Here is a 9,303-nt window from a genome sequence, read left to right as displayed (position 1 = left end):
TGGTTATCAGGGATTCATTCATTCAGGATAACAACATGGTTATCAGGGATTCATTCATTCAGGAGAACAACATGGGTTATCAGGGATTCATTCTGGAGAACAACATGGGTTATCAGGGATTCATTCTGGAGAACAACATGGGTTATCAGGGATTCATTCTGGAGAACAACATGGTTATCAGGGATTCATTCTGGAGAACAACATGGTTATCAGGGATTCATTCATTCAGGAGAACAACATGGTTATCAGGGATTCATTCATTCAGGAGAACAACATGGTTATCAGGGATTCATTCTGGAGAACAACATGGGTTATCAGGGTTTCATTTGGGAGAACAACATGGTTATCAGGGATTCATTCAGGAGAACAACATGGATATCAGGGATTCATTCAGGAGAACAACATGGGTTATCAGGGATTCATTCTGGAGAACAACATGGTTATCAGGGATTCATTCTGGAGAACAACATGGTTATCAGGGATTCATTCATTCTGGAGAACAACATGGTTATCAGGGATTCATTCATTCAGGAGAACAACATGGTTATCAGGGATTCATTCATTCTGGAGAACAACATGGGTTATCAGGGATTCATTCTGGAGAACAACGTGGTTATCAGGGTTTCATTTGGGAGAACAACATGGTTATCAGGGATTCATTCAGGAGAACAACATGGATATCAGGGATTCATTCAGGAGAACAACATGGTTATCAGGGATTCATTCTGGAGAACAACACGGTTATCAGGGATTCATTCATTCTGGAGAACAACATGGGTTATCAGGGATTCATTCATTCTGGAGAACAACATGGTTATCAGGGATTCATTCATTCTGGAGAACAACATGGTTATCAGGGATTCATTCTGGAGAACAACATGGTTGTCAGGGATGTGATAACCCATGTTATAACATCTATGTGATGTTGCATGTTAGCACTCAGTTTCAATAGCGGTCTTGTTTGTTTGTTTGTTTGTTTAGTGTACTTCGTGTTTTTTCATCATTCATTAGAAGTATGTATTCACACCACGCTGCGCTTTGGTCTCCTCACTACGAAGATCGTGACAATTACCTGGCAGGTAGAGTAAAGGAGAACAGACCACAGTAACATTACCTGACCAGGTAGAGTAAAGGAGAACAGACCACAGTAACATTACCTGACCAGGTAGAGTAAAGGAGAACAGACCACAGTAACATTACCTGCCAGGTAAAGTAAAGGAGAACAGACCACAGTAACATTACCTGGCAGGCAGAGTAAAGGAGAACAGACCACAGTAACATTACCTGCCAGGTAAAGTAAAGGAGAACAGACCACAGTAACATTACCTGGCCAGGTAGAGTAAAGGAGAACTGACCACAGTAACATTACCTGCCAGGTAGAGTAAAGGAGAACAGACCACAGTAACATTACCTGGCCAGGTAGAGTAAAGGAGAACAGACCACAGTAACATTACCTGGCAGGTAGAGTAAAGGAGAACAGACCACAGTAACATTACCTGGCCAGGTAGAGTAAAGGAGAACAGACCACAGTAACATTACCTGGCAGGTAGAGTAAAGGAGAACAGACCACAGTAACATTACCTGGCCAGGTAGAGTAAAAAGGAGAACAGACCACAGTAACATTACCTGGCAGGTAGAGTAAAGGAGAACAGACCACAGTAACATTACCTGGCCAGGTAGAGTAAAGGAGAACAGACCACAGTAACATTACCTGCCAGGGTAAAGTAAATGAGAACAGACCACAGTAACAATACCTGGCCAGGTAGAGTAAAGGAGAACAGACCACAGTAACATTACCTGACCAGGTAGAGTAAAGGAGAACAGACCACAGTAACATTACCTGACCAGGTAGAGTAAAGGGAGAACACACCACAGTAACATTACCTGACCAAGTAGAGTAAAGGAGAACAGACCACAGTAACATTACCTGACCAGGTAGAGTAAAGGAGAACAGACCACAGTAACATCACCTGGCAGGTAAAGTAATGGAGAACAGACCACAGTAACATTACCTGACCAGGTAGAGTAAAGGAGAACAGACCACAGTAACATCACCTGGCAGGTAAAGTAATGGAGAACACACCACAGTAACTTTACCTGCCAGGTAGAGTAAAGGATAACAGACCACAGTAACATTACCTGCCAGGTAAAGTAAAGATGAACAGACCAGCATAAACAATACCTGGCCAGGTAGAGTAAAGGAGAAACAGACCACAGTAACATTACCTGGCCAGGTAGAGTAAAGGAGAACAGACCACAGTAACATTACCTGGCCAGGTAGAGTAAAGGGAGAACAGACCACAGTAACATTACCTGGCCAGGTAGAGTAAAGGAGAACAGACCACAGTAACATTACCTTGCCAGGTAGAGTAAAGGAGAACAGACCACAGTAACATTACCTGACCAGGTAGAGTAAAGGAGAACAGACCACAGTAACATTACCTGGCCCAGGTAGAGTAAAGGAGAACAGACCACAGTAACATTACCTGGCCAGGTAGAGTAAAGGAGAACAGACCACAGTAACATTACCTGGCCAGGTAGAGTAAAGGAGAACAGACCACAGTAACATTACCTGGCCAGGTAGAGTAAAGGAGAACAGACCACAGTAACATTACCTTGCCAGGTAGAGTAAAGGAGAACAGACCACAGTAACATTACCTGACCAGGTAGAGTAAAGGAGAACAGACCACAGTAACATTACTGACCAGGTAGAGTAAAGGGGAACACACCACAGTAACATTACCTGGCAGGTAGAGTAAAGGAGAACAGACCACAGTAACATTACCTGGCAGGTAGAGTAAAGGAGAACAGACCACAGTAACATTACCTGACCAGGTAGAGTAAAGGAGAACAGACCACAGTAACATTACCTGGCCAGGTAGAGTAAAGGAGAACAGACCACAGTAACATTACCTGACCAGGTAGAGTAAAGGAGAGAACAGACCACAGTAACATTACCTGGCCAGGTAGAGTAAAGGAGCACAGACCACAGTAACATTACCTGACCAGGTAGTAAAGGAGAACAGACCACAGTAACATTACCTGGCAGGTAGAGTAAGGAGAACAGACCACAGTAACATTACCTGGCCAGGTAGAGTAAAGGAGAACAGACCACAGTAACATTACCTGACCAGGTAGAGTAAAGGAGAACAGACCACAGTAACATTACCTGGCCATGTAGAGTAAAGGAGAACAGACCACAGTAACATTACCTGGCCAGGTAGAGTAAAGGAGAACAGACTAGTAACATTACCCTGGCCAGAGTAAAGGAGAACAGACCACAGTAACATTACCTGACCAGGTAGAGTAAAGGAGAACAGACCACAGTAACATTACCTGGCCATGTAGAGTAAAGGAGAACAGACCACAGTAACATTACCTGGCCAGGTAGAGTAAAGGAGAACAGACCACAGTAACATTACCTGGCCAGGTAGAGTAAGGAGCACAGACCACAGTAACATTACCTGACCAGGTAGAGTAAAGGAGAACAGACCACAGTAACATTACCTGGCAGGTAGAGTAAGGAGAACAGACCACAGTAACAATATTACCTGACCAGGTAGAGTAAAAGGGGAGAACAGACCACAGTAACATTACCTGGCCAGGTATAGTAAAGGAGAACAGACCACAGTAACATTACCTGGCAGGTAGAGTAAAGGAGACCAGACCTACAGTAACATTACCTGGCAGGTAGAGTAAAGGAGAACAGACAACAGTAACATTACCTGGCCAGGTAGAGTAAAGGAGAACAGACCACAGTAACATTACCTGCCAGGTAAAGTAAAGGAGAACAGACCACAGTAACATTACCTGGCCAGGTAGAGTAAAGGAGAACAGACCACAGTAACATTACCTTGCCAGGTAGAGTAAAGGAGAGCAGACCACAGTAACATTACCTGCCAGGTAGAGTAAAGGAGAACAGACCACAGTAACATTACCTGCCAGGTAGAGTAAAGGAGAACAGACCACAGTATCATTACCTGGCAGGTGGAGTAAAGGAGAACAGACCACAGTAACATTACCTGACCAGGTAGAGTAAAGGAGAACAGACCACAGTAACATTACCTGCCAGGTAGAGTAAAGGAGAACAGACCACAGTATCATTACCTGGCAGGTGGAGTAAAGAGAACAGACCACAGTAACATTACCTGGCCAGGTAGAGTAAGGAGAACAGACCACAGTAACATTACCTGGCAGGTAGAGTAAAGGAAAGAACAGACCACAGTAACATTACCTGACCAGGTAGAGTAAAGGAGAACAGACCACAGTAACATTACCTGGCCAGGTAGAGTAAAGGAGAACAGACCACAGTAACATTACCTGACCAGGTAGAGTAAAGGAGAACACACCACAGTAACATTACCTGGTCTGGTTGAAGGGTTCCCCATCAAGATATTGTCTTGGACCGTACCCGTGGAAGATCCAGGCCTGCTGGGAAACGTAGGCAAACTCTCCATCTGCTGTGACTGAACCATGCTGCAGGTGCATCTGGGCAACATATCACGCAACACAAATCATGACTTAATACACCTTTTGGAAGAATCTTTGACGAGACAATTCATTTTACCATGTCTGCCAATTTTCATTCATAGTGATGCATTTAATCTATGTGGCATGTATTGTTTGTGTTGTTTTTGTGTTGTTTGTATTGTTTGTATTGTTTGTGTTGTTTGTGTTGTTTGTGTTGTTTGTGTTGTTTGTGTTGTTTGTGTTGTTTGTGTTGTTTGTGTTGTTTGTATTGTTTGTATTGTTTGTGTTGTTTGTGTTGTTTGTGTTGTTTGTATTGTTTGTGTTGTTTGTGTTGTTTGTATTGTTTGTGTTGTTTGTCTACGTGGAAGATTTACCTGATAAGTGGTAACAAACACTTTCAAGCAAACCTGTTCTAAGATGCTCGATATCAGCGATGTCTTCCCGCTTCCACGTTGCCACAGATACCAAGCAGGTTTCCTGAAACGTCAAAACAGTCATCAGTAATCAATCACATAACTCGACCCCTGCTTACCTCATCTCACTCCTGACCCCTGCTTACCTCATCTTAACTCTGACCCCTGCTTACCTCATCTAACTCTGACCCCTGCTTACCTCATCTAACTCTGACCTCTGCTTACCTCATCTAACTCTGACCCCTGCTTACCTAATCTAACTCTGACCCTGCTTACCTCATCTAACTCTGACCCCTGCTTACCTCATCTAACTCTGACCTCTGCTTACCTCATCTAACTCTGACCTCTGCTTACCTCATCTCAACTCCGACCCCTGCTTACCTCATCTTAACTCTGACCCCTGCTTACCTCATCTAACTCTGACCCTGCTTACCTCATCTAACTCTGACCCCTGCTTACCTCATCTACCTCTGACCCCCGCTTACCTCATCTAACTCTGACCCCTGCTTACCTCATCTAACCTGACCCCTGCTTACCTCATCTACCTCTGACCCCTGCTTACCTCATCTAACTCTGACCCCTGCTTACCTCATCTAACTCTGACCCCTGCTTACCTCATCTACCTCTGACCCCTGCTTACCTCATCTAACTCTGACCCCTGCTTACCCTCATCTAACTCTGACCCCTGCTTACCTCGTCTAACTCTGACCTCTGCTTACCTCATCTTAACTCTGACCCCCTGCTTACCTCATCTAACTCTGACCCCTGCTTACCTCATCTAATCCTGACCCCTGCTTACCTGCTTCATCCTGACCTCTGCTTTTCATTCTCATCTAACTCTGACCCCTGCTTACCTCATCTAATCCTGACCCCTGCTTACCTCTATCTAACTCTGACCCTGCTTACCTCATCTAACTCTGACCCCTGCTTACCTCATCTAACTCTGACCCCTGTCTACCTCATCTAACTCTGACCCCTGCTTACCTCATCTAATCCCTGACCCCTGCTTACCTCATCTAACTCTGACCCTGCTTGACCTCATCTAACTCTGACCCCTGCTTACCTCGCCTAACTCTGACTCCCTGTTTACCTCGTCTAACTCTGACCCCTGCTTACCTCATCTAACTCTGACCCTGCTTACCTCTTTTATCTAATCCTGACCCCTGCTTACCTCATCTAACTCTGACCCCTGCTTACCTCATCTAACTCTGACCTCTGCTTACCTCATCTTAACTCTGACCCCTGCTTACCTCATCTAACTCTGACCCCTGCTTACCTCTTCTAACTCTGACCCCTGCTTACCTCATCTAACTCCTGACCCCTGCTTACCTCATCTAACTCTGACCTCTGCTTACCTCATCTAACTCTGACCTCTGCTTACCTCATCTAACTCTGACCCCTGCTTACCTCATCTAACTCTGACCCCTGCTTACCTAATCTAACTCTGACCCCTGCTTACCTCATCTAACTCTGACCCTTGCTTACCCCACCTAACCTAGACCGCACTCACCCCATCTCACCCAATCAAAAGCCCTATCTAACCCAGACCGCACTCACCCCATCTCACCCAATCAAAAGCCCCTATCTAACCCAGACCCCAATCACCCCATCTCACCCAATCAAAAGCCCTATCTAACCCAGACCCCAATCACCCCATCTAACCCAATCAAAAGCCCTATCTAACCCAGACCCCAATCACCCCATCTCACCCAATCAAAATCCCTATCTAACCCAGACCCCAATCACCCCATCTCACCCAATCAAAACCTCTAACCCAGACCCCAATCACCCCATTTCACTCCAATCAAAAAGCCCTATCTAACCCAGACCCCACTCACCCCATCTCACCCAATCAAAACCTCTAACCCAGACCCCAATCACCCCATCTAAACCAATCAAAAGCCCTATCTAACCCAGACCCCATCTCACCCCATCTCACCCAATCAAAACCTCTAACCCAGACCCCAATCACCCCATCTAACCCAATCAAAAGCCCTATCTAACCCCAACCAGCACCTACCTTAGGCAGGTTGAAGGAGATGTTTCTCAGGGTGGGCTTGGCCTCGGTCTTGCCTGGTGTGTGAGTCCCGTTCTGGCCCTGTGGTTCCACCTTCCCTCCGTTCAGAGAGGCTGTGGTGCCTGGTGCCGTAGTGGTTGTCTGTCCATCAGGCCTGGCCCAGGTGAATGTTGCCTTCCATGACCAGGGCCGAGGAGGACCCGTGTCTCTGGACCAGGTACGAGTCTGGGTTCTGTGTCATCAGCAGTTTCTACACACACACCGAGAGTGGACACGCACACGCACACGCACACACAGAGAGTGGACACGCACACGCACACGCACACACCAGAGAGTGGACACGCACACGCACACACACACAGAGAGTGGACACGCACACGCACACACACATACACAGAGTGGACACGCACACGCACACACACAGAGAGTGAACACGACACGCACACACACAGTGGACACGCACACGCACGCACACGCACGCACACACACATACACAACCCCCCACACCCACACACACACACACACAGAGTGGACACGCCACATGCACGCACATACACATACACAACCCCCACACACAGAGAGTGGACACGCACACACACGCAAGCACACACACATACACAACCCCCCACACACACACAAGCAGGCACACACATGCGCAGGCACGCACACACCCACATACACCCCCACACACACACGCATGCATACACATATACACAACCCCCCCCACACACACACACACACATACACACACACAAGCAGGCACACACACACACACAAACACATACACACCCCCACCCCCCACACACGCAGGCACACACACACACACACAAATAATCACAAATGTAAACATGTAGATTTACACACATACAAAGTAGACAAACCCACACACACACACACACACACACAGTAAACACACACACACACACAGTAAACACAGAGCTTATCTTCATGCTACAAAGAGACTGATAACAGAAATGCCTAGGACACGTGCTTCATGATATACAGTAAGAGGATGAAGTTGATGATTGATAATGTTTTAAAGGAGAGGAGGCTCACCTTTAGCCGGGCTAGCGATACCAGTCCCTCGGCTATGGCTTTGACAGAGAACGGCAGCAAACCCAGGGAGAACCGCATGGTTAAAGATGGCGATTGTGGTAAAAGCCTGGTAAAAACAAGATGGCGATTAGGGTAACAGCCTGGTAAAAACAAGATGGCGATTAGGGTAACAGCCTGGTAAAAACAAGATGGCGATTAGGGTAACAGCCTGGTAAAAACAAGATGGCGATTAGGGTAACAGCCTGGTAAAAACAAGATGGCGATTATGGTAACAGCCTGGTAAAAACAAGATGGCGATTATGGTAACAGCCTGGTAAAAACAAGGTGGCGATTAGGGTAACAGCCTGGTAAAAACAAGATGGCGATTTGGGTAACAGCCTGGTAAAAACAAGATGGCGATTAGGGTAACAGCCTGGTAAAAACAAGATGGCGATTAGGGTAACAGCCTGGTAAAAACAAGATGGCGATTATGGTAACAGCCTGGAAAAACAAGATGGCGATTATGGTAACAGCCTGGAAAAACAAGATGGCGATTAGGGTAACAGCCTGGTAAAAACAAGATGGCGATTAGGGTAACAGCCTGGTAAAAACAAGATGGCGATTAGGGTAACAGCCTGGTAAAAACAAGATGGCAATTAGGGTGTAACAGCCTGGTAAAAACAAGATGGCGATTAGGGTAACAGCCTGGTAAAAACAAGATACATTAGGGTAACAGCCTGGTAAAAACAAGATGGCGATTATGGTAACAGCCTGGTAAAAACAAGATGGCAATGAGGTAACAGCCTGGTAGAAAACAAGATGGCGATTATAGTAACAGCCTGGTAAAAACAAGATGGCGATTATGGTAACAGCCTGGTAAAAACAAGATGGTGATTATGGTAACAGCCTGGTAAAAACAAGATGGTGATTATGGTAACAGCCTGGTAAAAACACAGTAAGAGACATGACTTTGCAGTACAGTACACACCACAAGATGGTTATCTCTCTGAATACTGCTTTGTGTTGTTTGTATTGTTTGTGTTGTTTGTGTTGTTTGTGTTGTTTTTGTGTTGTTTGTATTGTTTGTGTTGTTTGTGTTGTTTGTGTTGTTTGTGTTGTTTGTATTGTTTGTGTTGTTTGTATTGTTTGTATTGTTTGTATTGTACTCATAGCTGACTATGTTAGTCTGCTGAGGCTAAAGGCCTTTCATTAGGGTCCTACTGTACTCATAGCTGACTATGTTAGCCCTCTGAGCTAAAGGCCTTTCATTAGGTACTACTGTACTCATAGCTGACTATGTTAGCCTGCTGAGCTAAAAGCTTTTCATTAGGTCCTACTATATTCATAGCTGACTATATTAGCCACTCT

Source organism: Oncorhynchus masou, chromosome 2 (assembly GCF_036934945.1).
Source record: "Oncorhynchus masou masou isolate Uvic2021 chromosome 2, UVic_Omas_1.1, whole genome shotgun sequence".
In the NCBI taxonomy this organism is placed as follows: domain Eukaryota; kingdom Metazoa; phylum Chordata; class Actinopteri; order Salmoniformes; family Salmonidae; genus Oncorhynchus; species Oncorhynchus masou.
The sequence above is the reverse complement of the archived record's forward strand: the minus strand, read 5'-3'. Positions refer to the sequence as shown.